Source organism: Dromiciops gliroides, chromosome X, assembly GCF_019393635.1.
Source record: "Dromiciops gliroides isolate mDroGli1 chromosome X, mDroGli1.pri, whole genome shotgun sequence".
In the NCBI taxonomy this organism is placed as follows: domain Eukaryota; kingdom Metazoa; phylum Chordata; class Mammalia; order Microbiotheria; family Microbiotheriidae; genus Dromiciops; species Dromiciops gliroides.
The window spans coordinates 54,794,104-54,809,136 of NC_057867.1; the positions used below are offsets into that span (position 1 = coordinate 54,794,104).

General features: G+C 40.0%; 1 pseudogene; it reads right to left on the minus strand.

Annotated features, from left to right (window-relative positions):
• The window catches only part of LOC122733954, a 58,934-nt pseudogene extending 44,281 nt beyond the window's left edge, over positions 1-14,653 (minus strand).
• Positions 14,654-15,033: the final 380 nt, after the last annotated feature.

Sequence of the window (15,033 nt, forward strand, 5' to 3'; positions counted from 1 at the left end):
CTGCAACCCATAACTATTTTTGGGCAATAGAGTTGTCAATCAGTGCCAGCTGTACCAGATGCCAGCAAAGGGTTCCCTGTAACCTCTTTCTGACCAGTTTTCCCACCCCCTTACCATCTCTGGCCTGAGAGGTACTGAAGCTGCTACTGTTGCTGCCACCTGTAAGACTCACCACTTGTGCTCCTGCTTCACTTCAGGCTTGTTGTGCCCACCCTAGTGTTAGAGGCCTCTCCTATGGACCTCCTAAGTTGTCTTTGGCTGGAAAATTTCCTCCCTCTGATTTTTTGTTGGCTCTGCTGTTCCAAAATTTGATTTGAGGTATTATTTTAAAGTTGTTTGGAGGGGAATGTTGGGAGAGTTCAGCTGGGTCCTGGACTATACTCAGCACTGCCTGCCCCCCATCCCACAACCCCCCACTAATTTGATTTTCAAGATTTGTATTTCAGTGTTTGGTAGATGAGTTTTAATTTGTTGGTTTTCTAGGGTTTATTTTTTTAGGTTCATGCCCAATTCATTGATTTGTTCTTTCTCTGTGCTTGATGTAACCATTTATAAATATAAAATTTTCTCTATGTTCAGAGATGACTGCATCTCTCAAATTTTGGTATGTTTGTCTCATTGTTATTATTATCTTCAATGAAATTATTGATTATTTCCATGATTTGTTCTTTCACTCACTTGTTCTTTAGTATTCGTATTTAGTTCCAATTAAGTTTTTTTTTCTTTTTTTCCTTTCTTTCTTTCTTTTTTTTTGTGGGGCAATGGGGGTTAAGTGACTTGCTCAGGGTCACACAGCTAGTAAGTGTCATGTATCTGGGGCTGGATTTGAACTCAGGTCCTCCTGAATCCAGGGCCAGTGCTTTATCCACTATGACACCTAGCTGTCTCTCCAATTAAGTTTTTTTTTTTTTAAGTGAGGCAATTGGGGTTAAGTGACTTGCCCAGGGTCACACAGCTAGTAAGTGTTAAGTGTCTGAGGCCGGATTTGAACTCAGGTACTCCTGACTCCAGGGCCAGTGCTCTATCCACTGCTCCATCTAGCTGCCCCTCCAATTAAGTTTTAATCTATGCTTCAAAGACCCTTTATTGAATGTAATTCTTACTGCATTGAGATCAGAAAAAGATATATTTAATATTTTTGCTTTTTTGCATTTATATATGAGATTTTTATGCCCTAATTAATACATGGTCAGTTTTTGTGATGGCATCATGTACAGCTAAGAAATAGGTATGGTCCTTTCTATTCCTATTCACTATTTTCCAGAGGTCTTTCATGTCCAACTTTTCTAAAATTCTATTCAGTTCTTTAACTTCTTTCTTATTTTATGGTTAGATTTATCTAGGTGTAAGAGAGGTAAATTGAGGTACTCCCCCTCTATAGTTTTACTGTCTATTTTCCCCTGTAACTCATTTAACTTTTCCTTAAAAAATTTAAATGATATGCCATTTGGTGCCTATATTTTCAGTATTAATATTAATTTATTGTCTATGGTATCTTTTAGCAAAATGTAGTTTTTCTGTTTATCTCCTAATTTGGCCTATTTTTGCTTTTGCTTTGTCTGAGTTTGTGATTGCCATCCCACCCTTTTTTACTTCAGCTAAAGCATGTTAGATTCTGCCCTTTCTTGTAAATCTTGTATAATCCCAAGTGTGGCTCCATGGTACTTGAATGTTTTCTTTCTTGCTTCTTGCTGTCTGTATCTTTTCTTTAACTTGCATGCTCTGGATTTTGGCTATAACATTCCTGAGTTTTACTTTGGGGATTTCTTTCAGGGTAGTTTTCTTTTATGATTTCTTGCAACAAGATGTTTAGATATTTTATTTTGTTCATATCTTTCATAGATGGTAATTTATTCTTAAATTATCTCTCCATGATATATTTTCTAGGTCATTTGTTTTTCCTATGAGATATTTCCTATTTTTGTCTGTTTTTTCATTCTTTTTATTTATTATTTTATTTCTTAATGTCTTATGGAGTCATTGACTTCCATTTGGCCAATTTTAATTTTTAAGGAGTTATTTTCATTAGTAAGACTATATACCTCTTTTTACCAAGCTGTAAATTTTCTTCATATCTTTCTTGCATGGCTCTCATTTCTTTCCCCCTTTTTCCTCTACTACTCTTATTTGGTTTTAAAAGCATTTTTTGCTCTCTATTTAATTCTTTAAAAAAAAAAAAGAAACCTCTTCTAGGAATTATTGTTTTGCTTGTGTACAGTCTGCATTTTTCTTTGAGACTTTGTAAATGTTCAGCTGGGTCTTGTCATTACCATCTTCTTTGTGTCTTGAGCTTCCTTGTTATCATAGTAGATCTTTATGGTAATGTTCTTTTTTTTTTGCTCATTCTTTCAGCCTACTTCTTCACTTTTGACTTTATATTAGTGCTGGGCTTTGTGGACTTGTGTGTTTTTCTGGTGTGGGGTGGATATCTGGCTTGAGTGCTTTTACATCCTTCTGCTGCTTTCACAGATCAATCTGAGGACCTGCAAGTTTTCAATATTCCCACAGTGGTGTGATATGTGGTGAGGTCTATTTATTGCCCTCCTATTTTGAGCTCTGTAAATTCCTGATTCAGATTTGGGTCTATTGACTTTGTGGGTAATTGAGTTTCAGTAAACATCTCCTGGACTCAGTAATTTTTTGCCTGCTGAGAGGTTTGAAGGTTCAGAGGAACTGAACTGCTTGTTCTCCTTTATCTTTATCTTTTGCCCTTGTTCTATGGAAGACTTATGTGCCTACAAGGCTAGAACTGAGTTATCACTGCTTCTGGGTAGCTACCTTTCTGGAACTTGTTCCTTGCTCAGTGCTCAGCTAGGACCCCACATATTCTGACATCTCTTCTTCATCCTGGATCTGTGACCTGTAACTAGGTGATAAGAAATAGAGCTGTCACATGGTACCTGTTTCTGCACTCAGTGCACAGAATTACATTTTAGGAAGATCATTTTGACAACTGAGTAGAGGAGGAACTTGAGTGGGTAGGCAGTGAAATCAATGAGAAGGGTATTGCAATAGTACAGGCTTGAGGTGATAATGGCCTGCACTAGTGTGGTAGCATTGTGAGAGAACAGAAGGGGACATGTACTAGATATGTTAAAAACATATCTAGGGGGACAGCTAGGTGGAACAGTGGATAGAGCACTGGCCCTAGAGTCAGGAGTACCTGAGTTCAAATCTGGCCTCAGACGCTTAACACTTAGTAACTGTGTGACCCTGGGCAAGTCACTTAACCCCAACTGCCTCACTAAAAAAAACATATCTAGGATTCTAGGATTTGGCAACAGATTGTATGTACTGGATGTGAGAGAGTGAGGAGTTGAAGATGACAGATAGGTTATGAATTTGGGTTCCTAGTAAGACAGAGGTAACAGAAAAATTAAGAAGAAATAAGGGTTTAGGGGGAAAGATAATGAATCTAGTTTTGGATGTGTTGACTTTAAGATGTTCTATAGAACATCTACTTTGAGATATCCAGGTGACAGTTGAAGATTAGACACAGGAGTTTTGGAGAGAGGTTAGGGCTGGACAACTATATCTGAAAGTCATTTGTATAGAAGACTGTAATTGAAACCATATGTGCTGATGAGTTCCTCAAGTGAAACTGGATAGAAAGAGAAGAAAAGATGACCTAGAACAGAGCTTTGGGGTAATTCTCACAGTTATTTTCCTTGACCTGCATAAAGATACAATCTTTGGAATTCCAATCACCTACTGATGAGGCTGAATGGCTCAGCGTGCAGTCTGAACCCAGCCAGGGACAGTGCTTCCAGCACCTGTCAGAGTCTTCAGCATCAACAGCTTCTGAGGCTCTGATCATGGACTGGTGAGGGGGTTCGGTGGTAGGCCATGGTGAAGTGGAGGCAGTATCTGCTGGAGTTGGGGCAAAACACCCTGGGTCTGAACCAGTGGGCTGAATCGAGTGGTGGTGGCCCAGTGGAGGAGGGGCAAAAGCACACCAAGCTTCCAACCATAGAAAATCAGAGTTCAATCAGACTTCTGTTTCTGAGTCAAAGAGAAAGCAGCCGTGATTACTCACAGGCCAGGCAGGCTAAGAAGCCCAGTCACCCCCTGGGCCATGCTGTAGCATGAATAATGTGTCCTGGAAGCAGCGCTACACTTTAAGAAGGAGTTAAAAGCCAAGAAATAGTAAGCCAGGATGAGTAGGTAGAGAAAGCAGAAGACCATCAAAAGCTTCTTGGGGGGAAAGGTAGACCACAATACAACCTCAGAAGAAGAAGATAATAACAGGGTCAAAGCTCCAACATCCAAAGCTTCCAAGAAAACTATGAACTGGTCTCACGCCATGGAAGCTCTCAAAAGGGACTTTAAAGAGAAAGTAAGAGAGATAGAAGGATGATGTAGAGAAAGAGAGGAAAGAATGGAAAGAGAAATGAGAGTGATGTAGGAGAGTCATGAGAAAAAAGTCAACAGTTTGAAAATGGAAAATGAGATTAAAAAACTGTCCAATGAAAATAATTGCCTAAGAATTAGGATTGAACAAATGGAAGCTAGTGACTTTATGAGAAACCAACACACAGTAAAGCAAATCCAATTGAATGAAAAAATAGAGGGCAATGTGAAATATCTCCTTGGAAAAACAGCTGACCTGGAAAATAAATCTAGGAGAGATAATTTGAAAATCATTGGACTACCTGAAAACCATGACCAAAACAAGAGCTTAGACACCACCCTCCAAGAGATTGTGAGGGAAAATTGCACTGATATTCTAGAAGCAGAAGCTAAAATAGAAATCAAAAGAATCCACCAATCACCTCCTGAAAAAGATCCCAAAAGGAAACCCTCCAGGAATATTATAGCCAAATTCCAGATCTCACAGGTCAAGGAGAAAATATTGCAAGCAGCTAGAAAAAAGGAATTCAAATACTGTGGAGCTCCAATAAGGATAAAGCAAGATCTAGCAGCTTCTACATTAAAGGACTGGAGGGCATGGAATATGATATTCCAGAGGGCAAAGGAACTGGGACTACAGCCAAAAATCATGTACCCAGCAAAACTAATCATAATCTTTAAGAGGAAAAAATGGAATTTCAATGAGAAAGAGGACTTTCAGGCATTTGTGATGAAAAGACCTGAACTGAATAGAAAATTTGACTTTCAAATACAAGACCCTGGAGAAGCATAAAAAGGTAAACAGGAAAAAGCCTTCGTGAGGGATATTAAAAGATCAAACTGTTTATATTCCTACATGGGAAGATAATACTTCGAACTCATGAGAACTATCTCAGTTAGGAATTCACAGAGGACACAGGTCTGAACTGAATATGAAGGGATGATATTTATGTTTTCTTCTTTGTGGGGCAGACAGGGTGGGGTGTCTTATGTCTGGGGCCAGATTTGGGCTTGGGGCCTCCTGGGTCCAGGGCTGGTGCATTGTCCACTGTGCCACCTAACTAACCCATGATGACATCTTTAAAATAGGGTTGAGGTGTAGGTGGAATAGACTGGGGGAGGAGAAAGAGGAGAGATGGTCTGGGGAGAGGTAGTTCACATGAAGGAAACAAGAAAAACCTTATGGAGGTGAGGGGAAGAGGGGTAAGGAATTGGGGACTGGGTGAACCTTAATATCAGAATTGGCTCAAAGAAGGACTAACATACATACTCAAGTAGGTATAGTAATATATTTTTGCCCTGAGGGAGGGGAGGGAGATAAGGGAGGGGGAGAAGAGGGGAAGGAGGGAAGGGCAGATTGGGGGAGAGAGCAGTAAAAAGTAAAATACTTTCGAGGAAGGTGAAGATGTTCTGCATTACTGCACAAGTATGACATATTGAATTGCTTGATTTCATAGGGAGGGTTCAGGAGGGAGGGAGGAAGAAAATTTAGAACACAGAATAAGCTCAAAGACCTTAATCTCATCAGAGTGGGCTCATGGAGGGAATAGCATTCACACCCAATTGGGAGGAGTAATCTATTTAACCCTACAGGAAAGTAGGAGGGGAAGAGGATAAGGAAGGAAGGGTGAAAAAAGGGAGTGCAGAGCAGGGAGGGGACAGGAGGAATAGGTTAAAAAAGAGAAAATAGAGTAAATATCATGGGAAGGGAATAGGATGGAGGGAAATAGTTATGATGATTGATTATAATGGCAAAATGTATGGTACCAACCTTGCTGGGATATTATGAAGAAAATCCTCTGTCAAGTTTAAGGTACTATATACAGGTTATGATGAACAGGAGACTCTCAGAAAAACCTGGAAAGACCTACATGAACTGAAGCAGAGTGAAATGTACTGTATACAAAATAACAGCAATAGTGTAAGATGATCTGCTGGGAAGCATGTGGTTATTTTCAGCAAGGCAATGATTCAATATAACCCTGAAGGACTTATGAAAATGGCAATCCATCTATAGAGAAAGAACTGATAGGATCTGAAAACAGATGGAAACACATTAAAAAAATTTTTTTTCCTCTTTGACAATTCCTCAATCTGAAGTTTTGGGGTTTTTTGACTGTTTTCTCTCACAACCTAGCTAATGTAGGAATGTTTTCTATGACTACTCATATATAACTTATTTTGAAATGCTTGATTTCTAGTGGGCGGGGCTGGAAATGGAGGAGGAAGAAAAGTTGGAACACAAACTTTTAAAAAATTGATGTTAAAAATTGGTTTTTACATATATTTTGGAAAATTAAATTCTATTCAATAAAAAAGATACAATCTTTGAAATAGAGTAGGAAAGGTCAAACAGAAGAACCAGGAGAGAATAGTGTCACAAAATCTTGAGAGAAATGAATACCCAAGAGAAAAAGATGATTGACAGTGGCAGAGGTTTGAGAGTTCAAGAATTATGATGATTGAGAAAGGGCCATTAGATTTAGCAATTAAGAGATTAATAGTAAGCAACTTTGGAGAGAGCTGTTTCCATTGAATGAAGAGGTTGGGAGCCAGACTTCAAAAAGTTAAGAAGAGAGGGAAAAGGTGGTAGAGGCAGCTATTATAGATGATTTTCTCAAGGATTTTAGCCTCAAAAGGAGAACTATGAGACAATAGCTAATCAGGACAGCCAGATCAAGTCAGGGTTTTTGAGGATAGGGAAAGACATTGGCATGTTTGTAGGTGGTAGGAAAACAGCCAATAGATGAGGAGAGATTGAAGATAAGTGAGATAATGGGGATGATAGAGGGGGTTCACTATACTGGCGAAGACAGAAAAGAATGGGATGATTTGTTCATAGAGACACAGTAACTCCCGTTACCCCCATGTAGCCCTCCCTTGTAATAAAGAAATCCAGTCAAGCAGAATAAAATGACATGTCTGAATATATATGCCTTAATCTGCACCTGTTGTCCACCACCTCTATCAGGAGAAGCATTATCAGCCCACTGCATTAATTAGAATTCTGAACACTTTGACTGTCAAATTTGTTCTTACAGCACTTTGTCTGGAGCTCTCCATGGATGTTATCACATTCTCCCCTCTGTTGTACTTCTTCTTTTTTTGTATTTATAGCTATTATATTCCTCTATTCAACTATAAACTCTGTGAGTGCAAGGATTATGTGACTTTTTTACCAGTGTATCCCCTGCCCTGCCTCCCCACACCTAGCACAGTGCCAGGCACAAGTAAATAAGCATATAAATTCATAATACCATCTACCTAGAGTTGGCCCCAAGCCATTTTAATTAACATTTTGATGCCATTTGTTTGAACGTTATGGTTATTTCCTAATAAATTACCCTCCACACACACACACCTCGTGAGCCTTCCTTTATAACAAAGAAAAACAGTTAAGTAAAACCACCATTTCTGACAGTTTATGCAATGTTTCATACCCATAATCCCCCATCTATCCAGTGAAAGAACATCTCTTTTCAGGGCCAGAATTTGGTGACAGTGCTGGACTCTGTTTTCCAGTACTTTTCCTTACATGGTTGTAGTTGGTTTGTATACTGTTCTCTGGGTACTGCTAACTTTATTCTGTATCACTTCATGCAGTTTTTCTCTTGTTTCTCTGAATTCCTTCTGTGCATCATTGGTTATCGATAAATCAGTTCTGAATGACTCATCATTACTTATGGTGCAATAATATGCCATTATGTTTAGATACTACCATTTATTCAGTCATTCCCTAATCGATGACCACCTACTTTTGTTTGTTGCTCCTTGCTATTAGAAAATGTGCTCCTATGAGTATTTTTTCTATTTATGGGACTTCTTTTTTATTCTTCTTGGACTGTATGCCTAGCAGTTATCCCAGACCATTTTCATGGCTTTTAGCCCTCTCTGTTCTGATTTCTATTCAGCTGCTGTGGGGACTCCCCAATATTTATGATCTCTTTCATACGGTTCCTTTTGAAGGCTGAATGCATTCAAGCATTTCTTAGTTTTTGCCCAACCTTAAGTTACTCCTCTGATCCTAACTTCCTAACCTTTGTAGCCTCTAATTTAAAGAACTTTGCAATTTCTCAGACTCACTTTTATTTTTCTCCTCTTCAGTAATGGGTCCAACTCATTGTCCAGCTGCAATATCAGTTCATGTATAATGGGGGGAGGGGGAGGTGTGACCTGGTGTGGCCTGCAATTCCCATGTGAAAGGGGCTGATAAAACTGCTTTCAGAAATGCTTGATGACATTTAACTGAAGTGCCTTTTTTCTCTTTCATTTTTAACTGATTCTGATCTGTTAGCTGCTGAATAGATGGACTGCTGACTGACTGCAAAGCTAGAACTAGGATACATTCAAAAGACACTGACCAGCAAAAAGTAGACCTCATGATCAGTCAGTAGTCATTTATTAAACACTTACTATATACCAGGCACTCTGCTAAACTCTGGTGATACAAAGAAAAAGAAAAACACAGTTCTTGTCCTCAGGCGCTCACATTTTCATGAAGGAATTAACACATAAACAACTATGTCCGTGCAAGATAGGTCCAGAAAAATAGAAGGTAATCTCAGAGGGTCAGCACTGGGGATGGAGGCGTGAGGAGGAGAGTGGGAAGATCTCTTTCAGGAGACAGGATTTGAGCTGCCTTGAGGGAAGCTAGGTGGAACAGGTGAGGGAGAGAACATTGCAGGTATGAGGAACAGCTCAGGCAAAGACACTGACTCAGGAGATGGACTGTTTGTCTAGACCGCAGAGGACATGGAGGGGAGGAAAATGAAAGAAGACTGGGAAGGTGGGATGAGGCTAGCTTGTGAAGGTCTTTGGAAGACAAAGGGAGACACTTGTGTTTGCTTCCAGCAGTAATAGTGAACCACTATGGTTTGCTCTGGCTTTTTCCTGTCTAGTTGCTATCCGGGTGCTATAGACAGTAATAGACAGGAAGATGACTTGAACCCTCCAAATGCAAGCCTGCCATGTGGCCTGTGGATACAGGACTCTGCACTTGGCTTTTTTAGGTGGAGTATTGGAGGTAGCTGGGACATTGTGAGCTTTGAGCGAAGGGTAAGAATGATAAGCCACCAGTTATCTAGCAGCTAGAGTCCACATGAGGTTTTCTGTCCTTTTAGGTGAACCCTGTAGAATGTCCTGAGTAACCCAGCCCAGTGACAGATGAGGCGAACATTCCCTGCATTTGAAAGTGAAGTTTGTGGGGTGAAAGCTGTGTTAAAACTTCATTAAGTTTTAACCCCCACTCCCCAGAAACATAGGTGGTATTGGAGAGAGTATGTCCTAGGCCTTGGTGGGAAAATTTTGTACTTCTTGCCAAAATTTCAAAAATACATATTTGTTAAGTGAAACGAGGTGGAGGCGAGCAGTGTGGGGCAACACATTAGAATGGAAACTTCAGCCAGTAGCATTTGAGAAAGTCAGCCAATCAACAAGCATTTATTAAGTGACTACTATGTGTTCAACACTAGGGATACAAAGAGGCAAAAAAGAGAGATACCCTCAGCTCTCACAGGTACCCCTAGAACTCTGAGGGGGGAGATGTAGCCTTCCTCACTTTGGTAGAGTAAGGCCCTAGTGTCTCCCTATACAAGATATTGGCATGGATGGCTAAGCTGTGTGACTGGTGATCCTACTGTATATCCCAGTTGGATCAACAAGAAGTCTTCATCTGAATAGCTCTGAAAAAAGGCCCATCTTTGTTATATCAATATTCTTCTAGTGATAGCCCATACTTGTGAGTCATGAAATACTACAGTTTCTGAACAAGTGAAGTTGTGAATCACCCAGAGAATACAGCAGATAGCAACATATTGAATAAGGAATTGCAGGGGAGTGGCTATAATGAGTGTCATCAGAGAAATGTGGGAACCAGAAAAGAAAATAGATGGGACATGTAGTGAGAGAGGGACAACTGATGGTCACCTCAAGTGCTCCACTGAAATCTACATAGCAGCTGCTTCAGATAGGTACTAGCTATGCAACCCTGATCAAATCACTTATCTGCTCTATGCCTCAGTCTTGTCATCTATAAGATGAGTTTGGACTGGTTAGCCTTGAAGGCTCCTTCCAGATTTAAAGCTATGATCCTATGAGATTTAAAGGAAAGTCCCTAATGTGTTGGGTCTCTTACTCCCAACCCCCATGGATTTATGAGAACATGGACTGTGAGTTACACAGAATGGTCAGGCGTGGATGGATTGTATGCTGCATCAGTGGAAGGAACACCTATGTTTATGATAACAGTTGTGACTCCAGAGACTCATTTATTGATTTGGTCATACTAAGTAGAATGAGACAAAGAAAGTGATGGAAAATCACGTGCTTCATGAATTGGACTCATTTTCAATGTTTTCAGATCTCTGCAGTGAAAAATGGGAAGCCACTTTATGCTTTACAAAATTGAGTTAACCAGGGGAATCTATTAGACATACCAAGTAACTCAAGAGTAATAATGTAGATAGAAAATTGGTCACTAGATTAAATGGAAGACATAATAGTTGATTTAGGGTAAAAAAGACATGAGTTCAAATTCTATCTCTGATACTTACTGGCTGTGTGACCCTGGGCAAGTCCTATAACCTCTCTAAGCCACAGTTCTTTCATCTGTTAAAGTGGATGTACTATAATAATATATGAATATATGTAGTAACTATCCCCTAGTACTGCTGTGAAAATCATAATAGATATTGTATGCAAAGTCTTTTACAAATATTACCTGTCAGTACAAGATAACATTATTACTAAAAGGGTATCCGGCATTATAGTGCCATCCTGGGTATTGTAGGTTGGGCTTGATTCATGTCCTTCTGCAGTTTCAGGTTTGAAATCACAATGAAATGAGACACCCGTAGATAATCTAAAAGTTAAGGAAGTTTACTTAGTCAAAGTATGGAAAGGAAACTCTGCAGGAAAATAGCACTGATTTAGTTAAACAAGTTTCCCTGCCTCTGTGTTGAGAGAGCAACTCCTGCCTTCTTGTGGGTTGGCTTTTGTACTCAGGTTAACAAGAAGCAATATCAGGGCAGCTAGGTGGTGCTGTGGTGGACAGAGCACTGGCCCTGGGGTCAGGAAGATGAGTCTTCCTGAGTGCAAATCTGGACTCAGATACTTATTAGCTCTGTGACCCTGGGCAAGTCACTTCACCCTGTCTGCCTCAGTTTCCTCATATGTAAAATGAACTGGAGAAGGAAATGGCAAACCACTCCAGTATCTTTGCCAAGATAACCCCAAATGGGGTCAAGAAGAGTTGGATACAACTGAATAATGACTGAACAATAGCAACAAGCTATGTCAACAGCTCTAACCAATCTCCTTTCCAAACCGACAAGGATAGTTTCAATATTTTTTACCTAGACTACGAGGCAAATGTTGTTCCCATCTCAAGGGGAAATGTCAGTGATGAGATTAAACTTTGAAAAGCCTCCTCTTGCCCTTTAAATAGAGAATTCTTTAAGATTTCCTGAACACTCAATTGGCTTCTTCATGGTATAGAAAGGAAAAGTAGAAATATCTTAGGAAGCAAAGATATTTGATGTCCAAATGGCTTTGGTGGCTCGTGGGCACTACTACCTGCTTCTGGCAATCACATCATTTTGAAGTGTTGGAGCTGACAGCTGTTTGACACAACTTGGCCAAGATTGATGCTTCAGGATGTGGCAACAAATCAGTAGAGAATATACTATTGTAGCCTGACTATTCCCTTGCTCCCAGAGAAACTGTGTTTCTAACTGCCATGCTGCTATCCTGGTGGGAGCAGGGTCTAGCTACTTTTGTTAGAATGATGCCAACATCTCTTATGTTCTTTTCTTGAAAAGACCCGAATCACACTCTGAGCATTTCTTATGTTTTTATAAATTAGTTAGAAAATGAAATCTCCTATTTACTTCTGCTTAGATGTGTATGATAACAATAGCCAACATTTCCATAGCACCTGAAGACCTGCAAAGCTCTTTACATATATTCTTTCACATGGTCCTCTCAAAAGCCCTGTGTGGCAGGGTCTACATGGTGTGACTCATGGTGGCTAGAACTCCACATTTGGAGTCAGGTAAGACCTTGGTTTACAAACTGCTTTGGACAGTTCCTACCACATGACCTTAGGAAAGTACCTTGAAGGTGAACCTTGATTTTCTCACCTTTGAAACCTACCTCTTAGGTTTTTTTTTTAAAGATCAAATGAAAGAATGCATATAATTTTCTTTGCAAATCTTAAAACAGTATGTAAACACTAGATATTGTGTTCACGGTACATGCTGGGTAGATAGAGTGCTGGGACTTGGCATCAGAAAGGTTCCAATCTTACCTCTGACACTTATTAGCTTCATGTCTATAAGAATGGCATGATCTCCTTGTATATGAAAACAAAGATACAAACAGTTGTTACTACTTCTATGTGGTCAAGTTCCACAATCAACCTGTCATACAGCCACCCTGAGGTGCAGAAGGTTCACCTATCGCAGATGACTATGAGCTTGGGTGCTTGGAAGAACAAACTGAAGTGGGATGCTGTTGGGAGGATGAGCTGGTTGTTGAAGGGGATGTGAGAAAATTGAGATACTAATGAACTCTTGATGGAGTTGTGAAGTGATCCAACCATTCTGGAGAGCAATTTGGAACTACGCCCAAAGGCCTATAAAATTGTGCAGACCCTTGACCCAGAAATACCACTACTAAGTCTGTATCCTAAAAAGTTTAAAGGAAAAGGAAAAGGACCTACGTGTGCAAAAATGGCAAGCAGGATGGTTTCAGAAAAACCTGTAAAGACTTATATGATCTGATTCCTAGTGAAGGGAGCAGAACCAGAACACTGTGCACAGTAACAGCAATAATGTATGATGATCAAGTGTGAATGACTTAGCAATTCTCAGCAATGCAATGTTCCAAGATAATTTTTGGATTTATGATGAAAAATGCTATCTACCTCAAGAGAAAGAACTGGTTGCAGTCTGAATGAAGATCAAAGCATACTTTTTTAAGCTTTATTTTTCTTGTTTTGTTTTTTCTTATCTGTGTTTTCTTTTGTAACATGGTTAATATAGAAATGTTTTGCATGACTGCAAATGTATAATCTATATAAAATTGCTTGCCTTCTCAATAAGGGGAGAGGAGAGAGAATTTGGAACTCAAAATTTTAAAAAGCAAATATTAACATATATCAAATTGCTTGCCATCTTGGGGAGGGGAGAAGGGAGGGAGGTAGAAAAATTTGGAACTTAAAATCATATAAAAATGAATTTTGAAAACAATCTTTACATATAATTGGAAAAAATGCTATTTACAAAAAAATTAAGCCACAAATGATGGTTTTACCATGTAATTGGAAAAAAAATAAAATATAAAAACGTAAGGAAGGGGCAGCTAGGTGGCGCAGTGGATAGAGCACCGGCCCTGGATTCAGGAGGACCTGAGTTCAAATCTAGCCTCAGACACTTAACACTTACTAGCTGTGTGACCCTGGGCAAGTCACTTAACCCCAATTGCCCTGCAAAAAAAAAATGTAAGGAAGATGAGCTAGTTGTGAATTTGTCCTGAGATACACTGAACTTGATTGAGGTAACCAGAAGAGCAAATAAGCAAAGATAATTGAAGTGGGGTGGGCACTCTGTTCCAAAGGGACAGAGTAGTAGAACCAAGACTAGGAACCAGGCAATTGAAACAGGCACCCCTTCCAGGTCATTTCTGTCAACTATAGCAAGTGAGCTAGGAAAGGAAGAGAAAGGAATAAAGAAGCAACTCAGGTACATAACATCAGCCCTAGCTACCCAGGCAAGGGAAGTTTGTTTTACTGCCCTTCAGCATGCCATAGGGGGAGTGTAGAAGATCTGGGTTCAAATTCTACATCTGTCACTTACTAGCTGGCAAGTCTAAAAATGGGGATAACAGGGACTGAAGGACATATTTCAAACTGAAGTACCTGTTTCTCATAAACATTGGAGAGAGAACATAGGGTGATTCACAGACCCTCTCCCCACTGCCATGGCCATGATTGTAGAGATGAAATGGGTGAAGATTGTTGACTGCCTATCACATTTCCCACAACCACTGTTCTAAACCTTTTGAGAACTCCCCTGCAGCCCCCACTGGACCCCCACCCAACCGTTTGCATTCTCAGGAGGCAAATTCAACTTCGGATTCTTCACTATCCCTCTCTCCATCCTGAAATGTCTCTGGCTCTTTATCTGTCTTCTTTTTCGCTTCCTGCTCCCTCTTTCCAGTCAAGGCTAACCTCTTCACCTGTGCTCTGGAACAGGTCTGTTCCCACCTTCTCTGGGGCCTTGCTCCCATTGCTTATCTTCGGCATCTTCAATCTTTTCCCTCTCCTCTGGCTCCTTCCTGTCTGCCAAGAAACCTGGTCAGGCCTCCCTCTGGGATCCTAAAGACAACCTTTCTTCAAACCTGCTATCCCCTCAAGCTACAGAATAGTTTGCACTTCTCAGGCCTCACACCACCTGCTCAAGCCCTTAACCCTTTGTAATCTGACTTCCATTCCCACCACTTCACTGAAATTGCCAGAGAGAATATTCATGTGGTCCTCTTGAGTGTGCAAAGAACTTTGCTCACAAAATCTTGCAAAGCAGGGAGCATAGGTATTATTATTCTTTCCCATTTTACACATAAGAAAGCAATTTGAGGTTAAGTTTCTTTCCTGGGATCCAAAGATCAGAACCAGGATTCAAATCC